Here is a 19,918-nt window from a genome sequence, read left to right on the forward strand (position 1 = left end):
TCACTGTAGCAGACCACGTCCTTTAGAAAGGGGGACTGTGAGGACCTAGAGGGAAAGAGCCTGTGAGCTGGTGGACCTCCTAGGATTCGATGTGTTCTGAGAGTTGATACATTCCAGAAAGACCTGTAGAATGGCTTGATCCCACCGGCCCTTTTGTAGGTTCAATCACCCTATCTGGTATGAGGATTTAGAAGGGCGTGGGCCAGTTCTCCAGAACCCAGCTGGGTTCTCCACTTGTTAGCTGGCATGAGTAGGGAAAATCGTAAAACCCGTGGGAAAAGGCCAAGATACTCATGGCTTTGTGAAAAGCAACACAAGGCCAGAGGAAAGAAATCAAAACAACTTCCCCCCATGCCACGGAAAGCATTCACTCTATTCTCTACCAGTCCCACGTAGGTGAAGAGTGTCTTCCTCCCTTACTTACCCATAGGTGTGGCATATGTGCGGAGGTGTGGGTTACTCTGGGGTGGGGCCGGTGGAATAGTCAAGTGGAAACACTCTGGGAAGGCCCCAGGTTTGTCCCCATCGTTGCATGGGGGCCCTGGGTGTGGAGGAGCTTCTTCCTATTCTCACCTCAGAGCAGCACTGATCCTGGGTGGCCTGGGACACCTGACCTTTGTCCAGCGAGTTGGAGTCGTTGAAGTCCCCAGCCAGCTCATTCACAGTCTCTGGGGTGCAGCTCTGAAAAGGCAGTGCCCCATAGACACAGGGCCAAGAGCCATTAGCAGCCTCCCGGAACATTGCCACCAGGGGACACCCCCACTAGACATCGTGTTCTCCAGTTCAGGCTAAGAGGGATGGCTGAAAAGACATTGAGCAAGGACGTAGCCAGAGGACACTCTAAGGCTCATGACTACCATGAGCCTTATCATTGTGTCACCCTCCCCTTTTCATCCAGCCTGCTATGACCTGGGGTATGAACATGACAGATGGGTCCAGCCTCCAACACCAGGCAGCTTGCTTCTGCCCAGGAAGGGCATATCCCTCATCCCCTGTCCCCACTTCTACAAACACACACACACACACACACACACACACACACAAACAGGGAGAGAGAGAGAGAGAGAGAGAGAGAGAGAGAGAGAGATGCGCTCCCACACAGTAAGGGACAGTGGTGTGTGCCCGCTGAGGTGGGACCACAGTTGTTGCCCACTCTCCAGTGGGCTGCCCCGAGCTGCCTTGTGTTACCTGTTGGTGTCTCCGGCCCCATGACCAGAAGCTTCGGAAAAGAGGGCTGAAGCACTGTGTGCAACTGCAGTCATGTCTCTGGCTCTGGGCTCCTGTGGGCCCAGCACCCCTGGAAGTAGGAAGACAACAACTGAACATGGTGTTCTGTCGAAGGTCTCCACTCAAGTGTGCTGGAGAGCAGGTTGCCCTTTGAAAGTGGGTGCCTGGTTGCCAGAGTTCTAAGTTCAGTTGGGGCCTATCATGAAGAATATGAGGTCACGCTTTCAGGATTCTAATACCTGGGGCCCTTCCTAAAGTCACCCCCTCTCTGCAGCCCCTTCACTTGGCTCTTGACCTCTCTTCCCCGGGACTGTACACAATGAGCCAAAAGTGCCAGAGGCACCATGCTCTGGAATTGGCACTCAGGTCCTCCCTTTCAGGAGACAGAGCTGAAGTCAGACGTTTGTTCTCTGTCCTTTCCCACTCCTGTGTCCTCAGTCATTGTGTGTCTCCCCTAGTGCCCACATTCCCAACCTGCATAGTGGGGACCAGGGAGAATCTAGTTCCTTGGGACATCTTAGGGTGTATGTAGACCGTATTTGTGGTATGTGTGCGACGGTGTCACGGGAAATCAGAGGCACACATAGAAGGCCAGATGAATTGCAGGAAGGGGTGGGACGTGGCCTGGAGGAACGCTGCGAGGAGGCCTGGGTCCCGGCTTTGTGTCGTTTTGGAACCGTCCCTTTCCCTCTTGGCGTCATTATAATGGGGCACCATGATGGGGTGGAAATGCACGAAGATGCAGACTTTGTCATCCTCGGTAGTGAAACGGTTCAGTTGTTTCCCACATAGCTTTAGAAGGAGACCTCTTTCCCTCGTTCTGGTATATGAGGGGAGCAGCCTTCACAGTGGCTCCCAGGGATCCTGACCTGTGGTGGAGGCATCACTCTGCAAGCTCTGGGTGGTTAGCGAGTGGCTTCTGAGCCACGCGATGTACTTACTCAACGTGATGAAATAGCATGCCTCGTGTTTCTCTAGATGTCAGGCAAGGAGTTTCGCACTTCCTAGTTTCTTTGCTCATGGTCCACTTCTCCCTTGTTCCCCTTTTCTTCTCGGAATCTGAAGCGAAAAACATGCCCAGATGGTTGGCGCTGCCATCTATCGAGGCTCACAGTGCCAGGATCGGAGGCAGTGGCAAGGCCAACATGCGCCCAGAAACTCAGATTCTGAGTTGAATGGCTCCCCGAATGATGGGTGCTAAGTTGGGGAAAATCCTCTGCTAGTCCAGCCTCAGTTACAACCACGGGCTCACAAGTATGGTGATGTGGAGGAAGCATGCGGAATTGTGCCTCCATTCCTCTTCTGCAACAACTGTGGGGCATTCAGTCCATGCATTTGAAGATGCAGGGTATTGGGGCAATGCCGTTGCAGAGGGACAAGAGATCGCTACCTGTCTCCCAGGCCTGAGGCCCTGTCCCTGCCTTCCTCACCACCCTCTGCTCTGCTCCCAGTTGCTCTCCAGCCACACTGGATGCCTCTTTCATGTCCTCTGGCCAACCCAGCTTCTGGTAGTGAGGCTCTAAGGCAGAGGTGCCTTCCCTCTTCATGACACAGGGCAGCCAGACTTGTGTGGGACTAGCTCCCTTGTTTTTATTCTGTCCTCAGCGCTGTCCCCCTCAGTGAGGCCTTTCGGGCCTTTCTCTCCAATGACTCTGCAGCCTTCTTTCAGAGTATTCTTCGTTTGTCTCACGGAACGCTTGCTCTTTTCTTTCGCATGGCACTGTTTGGTGCGTTGGTCCATCTCTAGACTGTGGGACCCTCCATACTGTGTTGCACAGTGACTTGTGCCAGTGTGCATTCCCACGGATGGTGTCCAAGGGTTCCCTGTTCTCCCTGTCCTCACCGGCATTTGTTAGCTCCTATGCTCCCAACCAACAATCTACCGTAGGATCCCAGAGTTCCACGCCTGGGAACATACTCCTAGACAGCCAAGGAATATGGCCAAGAACTCCCTGCGCCCACCCCCATGGTCAGGAATCCTTGTGGACGCCGCTTATTCTGGTCATCCTTTTAGGGCCTAGGAACATGAAGTCATTGTGTTGTGTAGCTGAGACGTGCACAGTGCTCGATGTCAGTTCTTTCAATCCAACTGGGGCCGAAAATATTTTACTATTCATAATGAGCCTCGGGAAAGTTGACTTGGTAAAGGAATGACACGTAAGCAAAACTGGAAACAGCAGAAGCTAAAGTCAGTAGATGACGACAGGCATAGGAACACCCAAGCCCTTGCATCAACAATGGGTTCTGAGTGGGGGGAAAAAATCAGGGAAGGAAAAATCAAGCAGACGAAGGAGAATGTTCAGTTTGGGTTCTGTTTGAAAACATGATCAAGGAATAACAGGTCTCAAGAAATTAACTCTGAAAAATACCTTCTCACATAAAGTTGTCCCGGGTGGGGCAATTCTGTCTTTCAACCTCGAAGTAGGCACAGAAGGACATTTTGTTGGCTCCATGTTGTCTCAAGGAAAATGGCAGAAGTCGAATGGCTGAGAGAGGACCTACCTGGAAAGGGTATAAAGGGCCAGATGAAATGGTCCTGTGTTCATTTCTCCATCTTTGCAGCTTTTCAGTGCAATTTATTTTTAGGTCGTGAAGTCCATGAAGTTCACGGAGTACATTCTAAATGTCTTAAAAAGCATTAATGTCTTTGTCCCAAGCTCCCTGGAACCCACCTTCCCATCTCCTTGGCATCTTGTCCATCTAAAGCTCTTTAGCATGCGTCAGACTCTTCCCGCGAGCGCCTCCTTCCAGCCCTTGGCAAACACCATTCTACTTTCTGTCCTTCGGAGTCCACTCTAGGTAGGTCCTAAGAGTGGAGTCCAAGTTGGTTATCTTCATGCATACTCCTCTCACTTAGCACACCCTCCTCAACGTTCGCCCACGGGGTGGCGCATGTCAATGTTTTTGTCCTCTTTAGCGAATGAATACTATCCCAACGTCTGTATATACAACATCTGTTCCTCCCTGGACAGATACTTGGATTGCGTTCATGGGTTAGCTTTTAGGAACCATGCTGCCATGAGAAGGTGTGCTCAGATAAGTCTCCAGGACCATACTATCCTGTTCATGAATGTGGGTACCTAGCACAGAAGGGCAAGTACTAAAACACATGGTAGTGCGAAAGTTGATTTTTTAAAAACGGTTTATTTATTCATTTGTCAGCGTGAGAAAGAGGCATGCAGAAGCAGGAGAAGTGGCAGGCAGAGCAGGCAGGGGAGAAGCAGGCTCCCGGCTGAGCAAGAAGCCCGATGTGGGACTCCATCCCAGGATCCTGAGACCTCAACAGACTGAGCCACCCAGGTGTCCCACTCAAGTTGATTTTTGTGAAGAGCTGTCATACTGATTTCACAAGCATGCCCTTAAACATTCCTACCACACCCAATCAGCAAGGTTCCTAATTCTCTTTATCTTTGCCATGGCTTGGTCTTTTCCTTTCTCCCGAGTGTTTTGTTTTGTTTTGTTTTGCTTTGTTGTGTTTTGTTTTGTTTTTCTTTTTCCATGGGGAGCCAACCTCATGGATTCATAAAGGTATCTCATTGCTTGCAATTTCCTTCCTTGCGTATAGCTTTGAGGTTATGTCTCTTGCCCATGTGTACATTCACACATCACATTTGACTTGTTTTTCTCTTGTTGTTGATGTTGTTGAGTTCCTGGGATCTCTAGATATTGTGGATATTGAGAACCTGCCAGATCCATGGTTTGCAAACATGCTTTCCCGACTTCTGGACTGTGCTTTCCCTTGGTTGATAACGTCATTCAAGTCACAAAGATTTTAAGTATCCTGAATGTCCAGGGTGTGAGTTTCCTTTTCTTTTCCATCCTGTGCCTTGCAGGTCGTATCCATGAAATCATTGCACAATCCTGTTTTGTGAAGGTGAGGAAGATGGATGCTGCGGCGCTCGGAATTCAGAGAGGAAACAGGATCGCTGGTGGAGGCAGGCAGCAGCAGGAACTGGAGACGCACAGGCCTAATGCTGGGGTCCTGACCAGATGCGATGGTGCGATGATAGGAATAGGTACCTTGGGCGAGCAGGAGCCGTGTACTGGAAATGGTACCCTGCCCATTTGGGGCACCACTGTGTGTGGTGATGGCAGCAGTGAGACATAGGACTGGACATGTCCCCAAGCTCAGCCCTTCTTCAAAGGGAGCCTTTTATTGCCACCTGCTCCAGTCCTGTTTGAAGGGTTTCTTAATCCGACGAGGGACATAGATTTATTCCACGACAAAGGGTGATGATAGTGGTGTGGTGACACCTGTCTCCGAGGAACTTCTCATCCCTCTATCATGAGCCACTGTGACAGGTGAGCCACTGTCTGGAGTCAGCCACCAAGAAGGGGTTCGAATGCCTCAAGGACACTGGGAACAACCTCCAAGAGGGACCAGTCTGTCATTGCCATGCTGAGCTGAATTCAGGTAAGACCTTTGTACCCTTGTTGTGTGTTCCCAGTTCATGGTCACGTAGTTCTGCAGGTTCTTCTATGGGAGAGAGGGCAGGGCCGTGTCTGAAGGGGAGCTGGAGAGCTCTGGCACGTCCACGACTGAGATGGAGACTTTGCCCCTAGTCATCCCTCAAGTGAACAAAGGGATGGATGTCATGCAGCATCCCCCTCCAGCCAGTACTATTCATGCCACCTTTCTGGAAAACTTGTAGTGAGGCCCTTGGAAAGGTTGGGGGGGGGGGCGCACCTGTAGTCACTCCTGTGGCACATAGGGATATTACCTGCTTGGGGTGAGTCACCTTGAAGAAAAAAAGGGTTTGCCCCCTGTCAAGAGTGCTCCGAAATGACTAGAAGGGCATGAGGACTGCAACTGGTGAAAGCCTGTTTGAAAAACTTCTTTAGGGCTGAAAGGGGTAGAATGTCCTGAGCATTGCCTTTTCGTGAATAGGCTATGTCATTTCCTTGCTTGAGGGAAGAAAAGAAATCATCCCGTATTTTCCACATTGAAAATCAAGGAAACACAGAACCTTGGATTGTATTTTGTTGTTGTTGTGGAAAGTCAGTAAGCCACCGTACAGTTCCTCATCAGCTTCCGAGGTAGTGCCCAGCTGTTCATCAGTTGCGTTTCAACCCCAGTGCTCATCCCATCGCATGCCCTCCTTTATGCTCCTGCCCGAATTGTCCCATACCCGCACCCACCTCCCCTCCAGCAACCCTCTGCTTGTTTCTTTGCTTTTTTTTTTTAATTTAATTTTTCTTTATTTTCAGGATAACAGTATTCATTATTTTTGCACCACCCCCAGTGCTCCGTGCAATCCGTGCCCTCTATAATACCCACCACCTGGTACCCCGACCTCCCACGCCCCCGCCCCTTCAAAACCCTCAGATTGTTTTCCAGAGTCTATAGTCTCTCAAGGTTCACCTCCCCTTCCAGTTTTCCCTAACTCCCTTCTCCTCTCTAACTCCCCATGTGCTCCCTGCTATTTGTTAGGCTCCTCTGCTTGTTTCTTAGAGAAGAGCCTCGCATCGTTTTTCTCCCTCTCTGGTGGCTTCCCATTCAGTTTTCCCTCCCTTCCCCTGTGATTATCAAATGGCTTCATGCATAGGTGGAACTTAAGACCCAGGGCAGGGGATCCCAGTGGGCTTTCTTTCAGTGAGGTTATTGTGTACCTTTCCATGTTTGGCCGCATTTCGCTTTTCCTGGGAACTGACCCATTCCAGTGATATGTGTCCATTGTGTGTGGGGGGACGGGGGTTCTTCATTCTTGCTCAGGGAGTTGGGATCCTGATGCTGGTGTCAGGAGAACCTCCTCTGTATTCCTGTTCCACTGGTGCCCTTTGGGGCCTCCCTTTCCTTCTCTGGAAGACGATGAGAGATCCAGTTGTGCAATGTTTTCCAGAAGGCCCTTTAGCTCAGTCTTCCAGGGGCTAGAAATAGCCAGCTTTGGTTTAGTCCACCAAACACGGGGTAGCAATATTCCCTTCAACTACTCCATGAGGACACACAACCAAGGAGAATGGAAATACCAGAGGAGCGTAGCTCCAAGGGGACGTCGGTGAAATGCTTTTACGACAGCCAATATCCTAGGAAGGTGTGTGTTTTCTGTGATCACAGAGGTGGGCACTGGCCTTTCCATATCAACAGATGTCACTTTTGTCTTTGGGCTCTTTCACTGATCTTTAAGGTGCATTCACGTACAGCCTGAGGAGACCTGATTGGGAAACTCTCAGAGCGTAATCTCATTTTGGTCTCCTAATACCCACCTTTCAAAGACAATTTTGAAAATACAGTCTAATGGACGTACAGTATTTTCGTCGTTTCAGTTGAAGAGTAGGGATTCAGGAATTCTGTATGTGACTCGGTGCTCAGCACAGTAAGTGTCTTCTTAATCCCCACCCCCTCTTCCACCCATCCGCCCACCTGGTTCCCAACAGTATGTTCCCTATATTTGAGCCGGTGTTTTTGATTGCCTCTGTTTCCTAATTCCCTTTATTCTTTTCTGTTTCTGAAAAGTCACACATGAATCAAAGCCCATGTTAACAAAACACCCACGGTTCGGTCCACAGTGGCTCCCAGGGTTCCCCATCCCTGCTCTGTACCTGCCTGTCTCTCCTCTGAGCGGTTGCTGAAAGGTTTCTGACCAAGGGAACATAGGGCAAGAGATGGTCTTTGACAGCTTCAAGCTTTCATGACCAAACCCGTTGTCACTTCCCTGGGACTCTCTTGTGTTCCATCGCTTTCTGCCCAGTATCCCGGAACTTCGCAAGCCAGCACTGGTGTTTCGAATGGCCTTGCACAGAGGCCACAGTGGAAGCAGCGTAGGAGTGCCCAGGCTACTAGGGAGAAAGGGACTCCTTCCACTGAACAAACTGTCTTTCCTGCCATCCTGCCTCCCTATACTCTGGAGGAGAAGAGGAGGAGAGGCCTGTGGGGGTGGACCAAGCCCTGCCTGGCTGTTGATCTTCCTGACAATCAAACACCTCTTTGTGGCTGCCAGACGGTTGCGCATCGATCTCTTCCTGGTGGTGAAAGAGAGGACGTTTTGTCCACTGGTCCGCTGGCAAGTTGTCTCTCCGTGTGCTCCGGGGACAGGTGGCCGGGGCATTAGCTGCGAGCATGCTGGAAGTGCAGAGTGTCAGGTCCCTCCCAGGGGTACTCAGTCGGAATCTGCCCTTTGCCGAGAAACCCTGGGCATCAGAGCCTGAGAGGGTCGTCCCCCCAAAAGCACTGTGGAATGTTCCACAGAGGGAGCGCTAATGGGCCACCTTGATCCACCAGTGGGGAAGGGGTGGTTGTTTCCTGGGCCCTTTGGGCCATTTCTCTCTGCCGAGAACCCCCTGAAGGGTTGATTCCCCAGTGGCCCTGGTGGGGATGGTCCTGGGAGAAAGGAAAGAACACCCCCCAGGCTGGGACTTAGAGTCGAGATGGAAGCTAAGCCTGCACCCAACAGCAGGAGCTCCAACTCGCCCAGGCTGAGCGACTGCTCAGGAGCTCTGTGTTGTGCTTTGGCTAGGTCCTTATGTGTCAGCTGATGGTATTGGGGATTTTTCTTGTGGTGCTGGATCCTGTCTTCTTAGATTCCCTGGCGCTGTATCTGCAAGGTTGGGGACCCTTGGCGTGTCCTTTTGCTTCCATGTAATTTTGGACATCCTCTTTGGATTCCGGGTTGACCCAGTGCTGGTTGGGTAGCATGTAATTGAACTTCCATGGATTCGTGGTCTCTCCAGGGTTGCTCTTAGGGTTCATTTGGCGTTCCGTAGCATCGTGCTGAGAAAAGATGCGTGGGATGATATCCATCTTTTGGAGTTTGTTGAGACTTGGGTTGTGCCCTAACGTGTGATCTACTCTGGAGAATGTTCCATGTGCACTGGAAATCCAGCACTGCGGATGCTGCGGTTTCAGGGTGGAAGGTTCTGCATCTACGTGTTGAAACGGGTGCATCCCTCAAAGCCATAGATTCCCTGTTGATTGTCAGTTTGGATCCTGTGTCCATTAGCAGATGTGGGGTGTTAGAGTCCCCCACTGCATGGTACGGCTGTCAAAGGTGACTTTATGTTTGTTATGCACTGTTGGATGCCTTTGGGTGCTCCCATGGTGCGTGTCTACATATTTCGAGATGTTCTCTCCTATTACATGGCCTCCCTTGCGAGGAAGTAGTGTCCTTCTCTGTGGCTTCGTACCTCCCCCCTTTGGTTCAGAGTCTGTTGTGTCTGGAGAGAAGGATTCCTACCCTTGCTTCGTTTCGCATCCATTTGCATGATAGACGCTTCTCCCCTGCTCACATTCCATGTGTGTGTTGGTCTACCGCGTCAGGCGAGTTCCCCATTTCAGACAAGTGAGTGGAACATGGGTGTGTCACCTGGTGGATGATGGAGACCAGGGACTTCAGAACCACCTGGACCTGACAGTGCCCTTGGCCAGCCAGGAGAGTGTGGGGTTTCTCTGGTCAAGGATCTGAACCTTTATCCTGGCAAGGGAGAACCAATCTCTGCTCCATCAGGCCCCAGCCAGGGAGCAGTGGCTACCATGGACCTGACCAAGAGGGTCAGGGGCCTGAAGGGCCCCACGGCCTTGCCAAGAACTGCGTAAGGAAATGCAGGATGGCTGGACATCCTAGCTCCTAGGTCAGCATAGACGTGAATAGAGCCAGAGACACCTCCCAGTTTCTTTCGTTTTTCTCCAGCCTCACCCAAAAGAAGCAGGGAAAAGGAATCCAGAGATCCTGGATAAGGATCCCAGGGGGATTCCAGTCTTGGTAAAGGGTGAACCTGGAGAGCCTCTAGGGAAACTGAGGACGGGACGTCCTGCCTGCCCTTCTTCCATTTACAAAATATCTTCCTCAGATTTTGGAGCTTCCACAGGCAGGGTTGAATCTCTTTGCATGTGTTTTCCCTACATCGTGCTGATGCAATTCAGGAGACTGAACTCGACAACCGTCAGTCCCAAATACTGGGTCCAAACCCGCACAAACACACGCACACGTAGCATATCCCCAAGGAAGCAAGACATCGTCCTCCTTGCTTTAGAGGGTAGAGTAGCAGCCCCTCTCCTGGGCAGCACATAGTTCTGGGGAGGGGAAGGAACTCTCCAGGACTCGCCTGGTCAGGGTTTGTTGCCTTCCTGGGGAAGGACCTGCAACGTCTCCATCTCAGGGGTCCTGAGGGCTGTGTCTGCTGTTTGCCCAGATGCCTGACACAGAAATGAACCTGTCCTCTGAGGAAACGGCATTGGGAGGTGCCACCAGTAATGAGTAGTGCCACCAGAAGTGAGGAGGGCTGGCTCCTCTCCTTTCTGCCCCATTGAATAGCTGCTGACTCTGTAAGATTTCTGGGTTCAGGAATGAAGAAGAGAGTCTGTACACGTTGTACATTACCGTAGGAAATAAAAGAACCAAACGCACATGTGGGCAGGTAGAGGAGAAAATAAAAACCTTTATTATTATTATTATTATTATTATTATTATTATTACTACTACTACTACTACTACTATTATTATTTGGGTAAGAAAACTTTAATCCCAAGGGTTCTCATTCCTTTTTGTTGTTGTGGTGGTGGTGGTTGTGGTTAAATAACAACCCTTTAATTATATTCAATATTGCCCCTTCCAGAACAAGTAATTCTGTATGGGAGAGGAAGGAGGAAGGGGTGTTGAGCAGCGGATGGGGCTCGTGCACCACAAGTAGCCCAGGGGCCGAGGGGCAATCCTTGGCTCAGCCAGTGTGCACGGGTTCAGGTCTGATGGTGGCTGTAGCCAGTGGTCCTGGTGCTTGTGTTCTGCTGGCCAGCTAGGACCGCGGCTCCAGCTGGCATGACAGGTTGTAGCTAAGGACAGAGGGACACCTGTGAGTTGAGCAGCAGCTGGCATTCAGGAGTCCCTCCCAGGGTTTTCCCACAGCTGGTGTCTGGCTGCCCAGGGAGCCCTAGAAGGAGGATCCCAGGCGGGGCCAGCAGAAAGAGTCCACCCCGACGTCGCCTGACCCAGCTCCTGAGTGGGCCTCACCTGTCCTCCTCGCTGAGCCGCTCCACAGCCCAGAACCAGGCCGTGAATGGATGCTGGGGCTCTAGGCAGTAATTCTCTGCCGCCGCCTGGAGCAGCATGATGTCCGTGAGGACTCGGTATTCCTGGGCCGGGACAGAGGCACAGGATGCACCCTGAGCCTGGGTGGGGAAGCTACAGGGCCAGGTGAGGGCCGAGCAGCGGGACAGGGGTCGGGTCCTGGGTCTTGGCACACATGACCACCCTCCTGCATGCAACTTCGTCTGGTCCCAAACTGTTCTCAGAGGCTAGTAGAATTAGCCCCTCCTCCATCAAGGGAAGTTCTCCTTGATGCCCTTCTGGATCCCTACTGACTGACTCGATGGGTCTTGCACTTCATTCTTAGCAACCTGTCCCAGGAAATGGGAGATGGAGGGGAGTGGATGGAGCCAAGCAATGTTCTTCCCAGGGGCGTCTCTGATAGGGTCTGCCTGCCCTTCCCTACAGCCAGGGCTACGTATGCTCACCTTATTCTTTTTGCGGTGGTTGATCTCATTGCCCTGGAAAGTAGACAACCATTGTCCTTCAGAAAGAGGCCCCCGGTCAGTCCTAGCACCTTACACCCACCCGTTCTGAGGCTGCGCGTAGGCCAGGACCCCGGAGGGGGCCGCCAAGCCACACACACAATGAGACTGGGGTTAGGGCAAGCCCTGGGGTCCAGAGGAAGGAAGACTGGGGGATGCTGAAAGGGCTCCCGGTCAGCACCCTGCAGCACAACACTCTGTGGTGACTGAAGGGAGCGGCAGACGCCTCAGGCAGGCAGGATCTGCTGGGCTCCTGAAGTGTGGCTGATGTGCAGGGTCCTGACTTCACTGTCCCCGACAGGCAAGGTCTGAGGGAGAGGCTGCAGCCCATGCACACAGAGCGCATGCAGCTTCACCTTCAGGATGCGCTGGTGCTTCCCCAGTCTTGGGCCACCCGTCTGGGTGCAGACTCCCTTCCCTCAGCACTGAGATGGGCGCAGACTCCCTTCCCTCAGCACTGAGATGGGCAAGAGATGCCAGTTCTTAGGGGCGGCTGTGAGGCTGTGGGGAAGGGAGGTCTCCGAAGGACTCAGAGCTCAGGGCTCAGTCCGGGGACTCTCTGCTCCCTGTCCTCAGGACTCTGGTCCCTCCTCCACAATCCTCAGGCTCACCCACCTCCAGGTAGTCCTCCATTGCTGTATCAAGCACCACCAGGTCGGAGAGGAAAGTGCCAAGGTATGGGACGACACCCTGTGTCATGAGGGGTAGGTTTGGGATGAGTCCCTGCTGTCTGGTGCCCACAGGGGCCCTCCCCGAAAAGACTTCAGCGTCCTGGCCCACCCCACTTTCCCACATGGAAAAGGGCCTAGGACCCTTAGTTGCTTCCCCTGGATTCGCTTTCCCCTCACCCTCCCAGAACATCAGACTCCTCCTAATCCCCTCCAGGGCCTGCTTTTTGAAATTCAAAAAACCCCCTGGCTATGGAGCCCCGGGCCCCTCCCCAGCCCCAAATCCATTCTCTACCCAGCCTGCTAGACTCCTTCCTCCTGGTCCCCAGGAAAGAAGACATTGAGCAACTGTGGCGGCAGGCAGGAGGTGGAGCTGGAGTGGCAGGTCCCACCTGTCCTGATCTGGACGCTTCTAGCCCTCAGGGAGGAGCCCCTCTCCCCTGGCCTTGGAGGCCCTGTCCCTCAGGCACACTCACCTTCTTGGGCAGCCCCTTCCGCGCTCTCTGCAGCTGCCTCACCAGGCTGGCCAGTTTGTTCGAGGGCCGCTTCTAGAGGGCCAAGGACAAGATCCTTGAGAGCAGAATAGCCTCAGTCCCCTTGCGCCCACCGTCTTGGACTGCAGACCCTAGACGTCTGACCTACGTCTGCTGATACTGACGCTCCATTCCCCTGAAGCATGCCACGAGTCCTTCTAGAACAATCTCAGCTCCCCCATTCAGTCCATGGGGGACCTGGAGCTTGGAGCCTGGCCTCCCTGAGCCTGTTTTCCCATGGGCAGAAGGGGGAACTCCACCTACCTCCTGCGGTCTCCTGAGCACTCAGGATCCTCTTAGGATCATCATTTTTGTGGCCCACAACCCATCCCCACCCCATCTGTGAGCAGGGGCCTGTCCTCTGGGCTGTCCGCGTTCATGTGGGCCCCCATGTGGACCTTCTCGATGGATGGACACAGAGAGACCTGAAATCTAGCCTAGGGAGTCTGGATGGGCAGCACCCGCTTGTCCCAGCCCCAGGGGGAATCTTCAGCCCAGGCTGTCAGCACATTCCTGCCAAAGGCTTCTGCTCCCCGAGGAATGCTTCAGGCCATTCCCTACTTCATCCACACAGGATCACGCCTCCTCCCACCCCTCTCCTGTCCTTGGAGCCCTGCACCTCCCGTGCTACCTTGATGAGTAGTTCCCTGCCCTGGGGGTTGCCTTCTGTGCAGAGCTGTTGGAATGTTCGGAAGCTCTTCCTGAAGAGAGGGAAAGAAGTTAGGCTCAGGGGAGTCCTAACGTGGCAGGGTAGAGTGCGAGTCCCTTTTCTTGGAGCAGCCCCGCATGTCCACGGGGCTGGCTGAGGGTTTGCTCTGGGCTGCTCTGAGCACTGGGGTCTTCGTAGGACATGGGAGGGCGTTCTCCTGGGCGTCCCCCTGGGCGTCCCTTCCCAGCTTAATTGAACAGCTCGGTTTGGGTGGGGTTCTGGCTGAACCATGGGCAGAGACTTCAGTGGCTGCCAAGTCACCACGTGGAAATATGGAATTCAGCTGAGGCCAGGGTGGGGCATGGAGGACATTGGATTTCTCAAGCAGGAGGCCTGGTGGCCTGTTCCCCAGGAAGGCTGAGAGGAGCAGCCCCGGGCCCAGGTCCTTTGGTCAGGGTTTGCTGCCTCCCAGGAGGTCCAAGCTGACTGAGGGGGGCAAAGGACAGGCCTGTGGGAGATCCCGCCTCCATCCTGGCCCCTCCTGCAGAGAAGCCTCCTCACCTGGAGACGTTGTCCCATGTCCTCTGCAGGCGGTGGATGGAGGCACTCTGCAGAGCCGCCAGGATGGCACGCAGGGAGGAGTAGTTCCCTAGGATCTGACAGGCCTGGGGGAGGGAGGAGAAGGAGCTGTCAGTGGGAGAGCAGGAGCCCCAGATGCTCGAGAGCTTTAGTGCCCCCCTCGGTTTAGGGCTCCCCCACGGGTGAAGCTGATGTCCAGGGAGCTGCAGAAGGGCACAGGTCAGCCCTAAAGAGGAACACTGCTGGCGAGAGGGAGGATTTTCCCTCACTGCAAAGGAGGCGTCACGTGGGAACTGAGCGTCCCAACGTTGGGCCATGCCCCCGGGAGGAAGAGCCTAGGGACCACAGGCCTTAGAGCAGGGCCTTCAGCCCTGAGAAGGGAGCGAGACAGAAGAGCAGTTCCCGAGGCTCAGGCGAGCCTCAGGGAGCTGGGCCTCCCACAGCATACCTTGGCCACCCGGATCCAGTGGCCCACCACCACGGCCCTGTCCCGGGCTGTCATGCTTGGGTCGCCAAGGCACGTGGTGACGATGCAGCTGGCCACAGCATTGAAGTGGGCGATGGTGGCCCGGACTGTGGGTGCCAGGTGCTCGTTGCCAGGCCTGTTCCTCCGGGACCAGACGGAGCCCAGGCACTGATGGGGCACCACCTTCTTGAACAGCTCCTAGGGGACAGGGGGAGGTGTGTTGAGCCCCACACATGTTCGCCCATGCAAGACTCATGTCCTCGGGAGGGGTCCCAGGTCAGAGCTGGAGCTCAGGAGGCTGCGAATGTGGCCGGAGCCTGCTTAGAGAGCCTGCATTTCATGCCCCTCTTCTTCTCCGAGGGAAGCCAGTGCGGGATGCCCCAGGAGCCAAGAGAGGCAAGGGAAGGGAGGAAGGCGTGTGCACCCTGATCATTCCATGTCCAGGGGGCCGCACCAGGTGGTGCTCCCAAGGGGGCATCTCCTCCTCCAAATGCTCATCCCTGCGGTCCCTGTCTCCTTACAGGTGCCCATTGTCACCTGGTGGCTGAAAGCATGGCTTTCCGTGTCTAGCCTGTCCTTCAGGACGCATCAGATGCCTAAGCCAGGTTGATGGTGCTCAGGCTCCCAGGCAGATGGGTGGGCGACCCATGGACGGGATTGCACACAGGGAGCTGCCCTCCTCCCCGCGGGGGACCAGAGCCTTCCCATTTACGGGCTCTCGCTTCTGAGTCATTGCATCTGCGTGGTACCTCTGCCTCAGTCCTTCTCAGTGCCTGTCTCCACAGTCCGCAGCTGGACAGTGAAAGCTCAGGTCTAAAAACCCTGATGGGTTTCCCCGGTCGGTTAGGGCTGCAGCTGAGATCTGGCCCTATATCCTAGGAGTCCACATCAGGGAAAAGCCGGTATAGGGCAGCGGAGAGCAGAAGAAAAGCCGGCCCTGCCCTCCTACCCTGGGGGCCCAGCTGCTCACCGCATCCATGTAGGTGAGCTGCTCTGCCACCAGCTTGGGAGGGAAGTCCAGGAGGTCAGGCTCCTTCTCTTTGAGCCGCTTCTTGGGTTGGCAGGATGCCTCTGCGGCTGGAGTGGGCTCAGTGGCACCTGCGACAGCTGGCATGCAAACTCCCAGGCAAGCCGATGGCCCAGCCGTCTGTGCCTCAGGACCCGGCGACCATCCGTAACCTAGGAGCCCCTGTTCCAGTTCTGGAGCAGCCGGTGGAGGGGAGGCTGGCTCGGACCCTGAAGGTGATGGCTGATGCAGAGCCAGGGTTGCCTCTCGCTCCATGGGAGGCTCTTTGGCCGGCTCAGCTGCTGGAACGCGTCGCATAGCGGACACGGGGGTGGGAGTAAGGGGAACGATTCAGCCACATCACTGACACTCCATGTGCCTTTCCCTGAACAGGACGGATCCCATGGCCTTTCAAGGAATACCCAGCCCATGAGCCCCATCCCAGATGGCCTTCCCAGCTTGCAATGCCCCTTACCCTCCGCCTCAGCCTCTGTGAGCTGCAGAAGTTCCCGCTGCCTCAGCGGAACGGGGGCATGGGTGTTTAGGTCCCGGTCATGCCACGTGACGTGCACATAGGCCCCCTTGACCTCCACATGGGCAGTGTGCAGGGACTGCCCGATATCCTGCCGTGTCTGCTCAGGCCAGGTTCCCAAGATGGGACACAGAGTGCTGGGGAAAGTCAAATGTGGGGCAGAGTCAGAGACCTGGCCTTCCCTTCCTTTTCCACGCTACTTCCACAGCACCATCCTTTCGGTGTGGGCCCCACAGAATGGCGCCAGCCCACTTGCAACCCCTCTGGAGCTGTCCTTGCTGACTGCTGACCACGTGGGATGAGGGAGGGACCTCCCATAGGTCTGTCCTTTGGCCCCTCAGTCATGCATCCTCCCTGCAGACCAGTGTCTGGGCTTTGGTTGGAGGCCGACGGGTGAGTGGTCCGGTCCCCACCCTTTCTGTCCTTGGCCCCACTTGTGGTGGTCAGCGGAGGTGGATATGGATAGGGGCAGGCGGAGCAAGAATGGACCATCCAAGGGATGGCTGTTGTAGGCACCAACTCAGCCCACAATGGGCTCTGCTTCCCAGAGTGCTTGGCATCCCGTCCACACCTCTCTCGGACTCTTTGGCCTCTTCAGAGGAAGCTGCCCCACTAAGCTCTCCCATGGAAATCGAGAGTCCTGGGAGATCCATGGTTCTGAACATCCCTCGCCAGCAACATCCCCTGTCGCCTCCCACCCTGCTCTGTGGAGGCAGCAGGACCTCCTCTGGCACCCAAAGACCTATCCTGTACTTCCTTGATCGTAGAGTGCATCCTCATGGTCCCAAGAGAGGTGGATCCATTCATCCCTAGAGTAGGTCACAGAGATGCCCCATCTGATGAACGCTAGACATGCGTGCTTAGGATGTGAAGAGTGCCTATGTGACCCTGGACCGAGAATGGAGACCCAGACATTGTCTCTACGTTACCCATTCACTGCTCTTGGTGACTAGAGAGAGCCTGCATTCCTAGGTGCTTAAGAGCCATGATTGAATGAAATCATCCCAAACAGGACTTTGCAAATCCTGAGTGGCCCTTGGGCTGCTCTGCCTGCTCCCAGTGTCCCCTCGACCTGGGCACATAAAGGACCACAGTCAGGACCAGCTAGATGGCATCTCAGAGGTCCTTTGCCAATAGGAAAGCTGCCAGCTTTCCGTTTCCTTTCTCTAGACCCAGAAGGACCACAGGCCTGTGAGGGTTGAGCCTGAACGCGTCTTCCCTGGAGAGGGAAATGTTCAGCGCGAAGACGCCCAGCATGTCCAGCAGCCCTTTCTGCAGAGCCGGGCCCCAGAGAGGCGCGTGCCATGTTTCCTCCCATGACTCCCTGCAGTCGCCCTACGAGGTTCATCCTCTTAGCACCTCCACTTTTCCGGACAGGAGAGGGAAAGTCAGAGAGGTGCAGTGACATTCCCAAGTCCTACAACTAGTAGACGGAAGGCTCCCCCTTGTGCTGGCTATGAGGTGGGCACTCACCGAGGGAACTGGTGATCCCGGACCTGCCGGGCTGACGTGAACATCTGATAGATGGAGAACATGGTGGTGACGATTGAGAGGCTTCTATCCGGGAAGGATAGCAGCAGGGAATGTCTCCATCTCTGCACTGTGCCTTGTTTGAGCTCCAGCATCGTGCAGGCCTCGTCCGGGGACAGGGATGATGCCTTTTCCAGCAGGCAGACAAGGGGGCGGGGTGGGGAGCAACATAGTCAGCTTCAACGCCGTGAAGCCCCAGGAAGAGCAGGGTCTGGAGCTCAGACTGCATCCTCCCATCCCTTTGGGAACTTGGGCAAGACGACGAGGGACTTGTGTGCCCACCCAGAAAAAAGGTTCTTGGCTGAAAACCTAAAACCAACCTCCAAAGGACCCATCTAGGCTTAAATGTACTGGTGACTTCAACATGTGTGGTTCGCTGGACAGCAATAGCCTGTCTGTCTCTTCCTAGCCCGTATGAAGATCTGTATGTGTATGCCATGGAGTCATGAGGAAGGAGCCCTACTGTTGAGAGGAGAAAAGAGAGGTTGAGAATCTCCAAGCCTGCTCAAGGTCATCCGCGTTGGGTCTGAGATCTGTCCAAAGCATGGGCTACATGGCATTTCGCCTATGCTGATGCGGTTTGGCCTGTTGCTGTCAGGGGCAGAAAGGTTCAGGGGGAAACCACCTTCCTTGGCAGGCCCCAGGGCAGCCAGTTGTGTCTAGTCTGGGCTGTGGGCTGGCCCCGGTCATCTCTGGGTCCTGAGACTGGCCATGAACCTGGGCCCGTTCTCACCCCAGACCAGGACTGGATGTTGTTGGTGGCCTGAGGTCCCTGCTGCTTGTCAAGGGAGATGGAGTAGCTGAAGCCTTGCAGCAGCTCATGCCAGAGCCAGCTACCTGGGCCAGGAGGCATCGGAGGCCTTCCACCCAATCTTTGGGTCTACGGTCTGGCAGATGGAGTGACCCAAATCATCTGTGAGGACCCTTGAGGTGCCCTTTCCTTGCAGCATTGCTGGAATGGCAAGCAGTTTGAGTCACGTCAAGTTCCAGCAGCAATGCTAGACCGAGTCACTGTAGCAGACCACGTCCTTTAGAAAGGGGGACTGTGAGGACCTAGAGGGAAAGAGCCTGTGAGCTGGTGGACCTCCTAGGATTCGATGTGTTCTGAGAGTTGATACATTCCAGAAAGACCTGTAGAATGGCTTGATCCCACCGGCCCTTTTGTAGGTTCAATCACCCTATCTGGTATGAGGATTTAGAAGGGCATGGGCCAGTTCTCCAGAACCCAGCTGGGTTCTCCACTTGTTAGCTGGCATGAGTAGGGAAAATCGTAAAACCCGTGGGAAAAGGCCAAGATACTCATGGCTTTGTGAAAAGCAACACAAGGCCAGAGGAAAGAAATCAAAACAACTTCCCCCCATGCCACGGAAAGCATTCACTCTATTCTCTACCAGTCCCACGTAGGTGAAGAGTGTCTTCCTCCCTTACTTACCCATAGGTGTGGCATATGTGCGGAGGTGTGGGTTACTCTGGGGTGGGGCCGGTGGAATAGTCAAGTGGAAACACTCTGGGAAGGCCCCAGGTTTGTCCCCATCGTTGCATGGGGGCCCTGGGTGTGGAGGAGCTTCTTCCTATTCTCACCTCAGAGCAGCACTGATCCTGGGTGGCCTGGGACACCTGACCTTTGTCCAGCGAGTTGGAGTCGTTGAAGTCCCCAGCCAGCTCATTCACAGTCTCTGGGGTGCAGCTCTGAAAAGGCAGTGCCCCATAGACACAGGGCCAAGAGCCATTAGCAGCCTCCCGGAACATTGCCACCAGGGGACACCCCCACTAGACATCGTGTTCTCCAGTTCAGGCTAAGAGGGATGGCTGAAAAGACATTGAGCAAGGACGTAGCCAGAGGACACTCTAAGGCTCATGACTACCATGAGCCTTATCATTGTGTCACCCTCCCCTTTTCATCCAGCCTGCTATGACCTGGGGTATGAACATGACAGATGGGTCCAGCCTCCAACACCAGGCAGCTTGCTTCTGCCCAGGAAGGGCATATCCCTCATCCCCTGTCCCCACTTCTACAAACACACACACACACACACACACACACACAAACAGGGAGAGAGAGAGAGAGAGAGAGATGCGCTCCCACACAGTAAGGGACAGTGGTGTGTGCCCGCTGAGGTGGGACCACAGTTGTTGCCCACTCTCCAGTGGGCTGCCCCGAGCTGCCTTGTGTTACCTGTTGGTGTCTCCGGCCCCATGACCAGAAGCTTCGGAAAAGAGGGCTGAA

The 19,918-nt window shown here is 54.5% G+C and overlaps 1 long non-coding RNA gene across 1 annotated transcript in view; it reads left to right on the forward strand.

The window, feature by feature from the left end:
- Positions 1-19,918, forward strand: part of LOC309858209 — a 60,675-nt gene that overhangs the window by 32,325 nt on the left and 8,432 nt on the right. Inside the window, exon 3 of the long non-coding RNA XR_014308103.1 lies at positions 5,061-5,641. This is a non-coding gene — a long non-coding RNA (uncharacterized lncRNA). The remainder of the gene's footprint in view (positions 1-5,060; positions 5,642-19,918) is intronic.

This window comes from Mustela nivalis (genome assembly GCF_964662115.1).
Source record: "Mustela nivalis genome assembly, contig: HAP1_SCAFFOLD_2026, whole genome shotgun sequence".
In the NCBI taxonomy this organism is placed as follows: domain Eukaryota; kingdom Metazoa; phylum Chordata; class Mammalia; order Carnivora; family Mustelidae; genus Mustela; species Mustela nivalis.